Raw genomic sequence first — 1,905 nt, forward strand, 5'->3', positions numbered from 1 at the left:
CTGGTTGGTTTAATAACTAAGGAGGAGGGAAAACAATGATTCTCATGTAGCATTATTACTGAAAGTCTCCCTGGTGCTGCTGAGGGTCAGACATTGGGCAGCTAACTGCAAAGTCAGTGGCTCAAACCCACCAGCTGCTCCATAGGAGAAGGGTAAACTGGGTGCTCCTATAAAGATTTGCAGTCTCCATAAACCTATGCAGGGTCCCTCTGAGGGGAAACTGACATGATGGAAGTGAGTTTCAATTTATTATTAATAATTTTTATTACAAGAAAGAAACCACATTTCAAGGAGAATACTTGCAAAGAGCTCAGAACCTCAAAGCAGCCCAGCCTGGGGAATTGCCCCTAATCCCGTTGGCCTAACCCAGAGCAAAGCAATCAATTGGCCATTTTTAGTTGGCTCAAACCTCTTCACCTTTAGAATGGGAATTCTGTGGGGAGGGGAGGGATTCAGACCTTAAACTGACAGAAAGGAATATTGTAAGGCTAGCAACAAGGAGCTCTAGTGGCACATTGGCTTCAGCATGGCTCTGCTAACCAAAAGGTTGGTGGTTCAGACCTGCCAGCCCCTCTGAAGGAGAAAGATGAGACTGTCTGCTCCAATGCCAGCAACCCACATGAGTCAGAATCGACTTGGTGGCACTGGATATAAGACCGATTAAGAGGTTTTGCATGCCAAGGAAGAGTACCATATGCATATAAACCATACAGGTATTTTGCAAATGATTTGGATTTTTTTATTATTATTGCTTCAGGTCTACTTGTCATTTTCACGATTGCTTTGCCACTGATTAACACCAAGATTTGGGGCTATTGTAGCATAAAATCAATAGCTCTGTGCATATCTGCACATTTCCTTAATCTTTGCTAACATTAATAACCCAGTGCTTACTCTAGAATGTAATAGTTATGCACCCAAGACAGTTTCCAGGCAAACTTCCTTTCATGTCATTGCATATGACAATTATTGGGAAATGGTATCATTCACAAACCTGACACAACAGTGATATAAAAGGTGTTCTTCTTAACACAGAAGCTGGCTTCCAGGAGATGCTGCAGCTCAAATATCCCAAATCCCTCTTTTTATTTCCCTCCAACATTTTTTTCATTGAATTTGCATATCATACAATTCAAGTTCAATCACATCAAGAAGAGTGGTACAGTCATTCCCGTAATCAGTTTTAGAACATTTTCTTCAGTCTCATACTCATCACTATTAGCTCCCCCGTCCCCCCCGTATTCCCCTTCCATATCCCCAAAGACACATTAATCCAGGTACTGTCTCTATAGATTGATGTATCTTGAATTTCATATACAGAAAAACTTTAAATAAACAAAATATAACAAGAATAATGAAGTAAAACAGCTTTTAAAAACGCACTCTAACAAAGCCCACATGGAAGAAGCACACCAGCCTGTGTGATCATGAGGGGGTCAAAGGGATTAGGTATCAAGCAGCAAAGAACAAAAAACCATATCATCCTGAATGAGGGGGAATGCGGGGTGGGAACCCAAGGCCCATCTGTAGCAACTGGACATCCCTTTGCAGAGGGGTAGCAGGAAGGAGACAAGTCACTCAGGGTGCAGTTTAGCAATGATGAAACACACAGCTTTCCTCTGGGTCTTAAATGCTTCCTCCCCTCCACCCCCTCACCCCTCCACCCCACTATTATGATCCCAATTCTCCCTTACAAACCTGATTAGACCAGAGGATGTACACTGGTGCAGATAAGAACTGGAAACAGGGAATACAGGACAGATGAACCCCTTAGGACCAGTGGTGAGAGTGGCGATACTGGGAGGGTAGAGGGAAGGTGTGGTAGAAAGGGGGAACCAATTACAAGGATCTACATATAACCTCCTCCCTGGGGGATGGACAACAGTAAAGTGGGTGAAGGGAGAT

The sequence above is a fragment of the Echinops telfairi genome, unplaced genomic scaffold (assembly GCF_000313985.2).
Source record: "Echinops telfairi isolate 266 unplaced genomic scaffold, ASM31398v2 ScPeMD7_3;HRSCAF=10, whole genome shotgun sequence".
Classification (NCBI taxonomy): domain Eukaryota; kingdom Metazoa; phylum Chordata; class Mammalia; order Afrosoricida; family Tenrecidae; genus Echinops; species Echinops telfairi.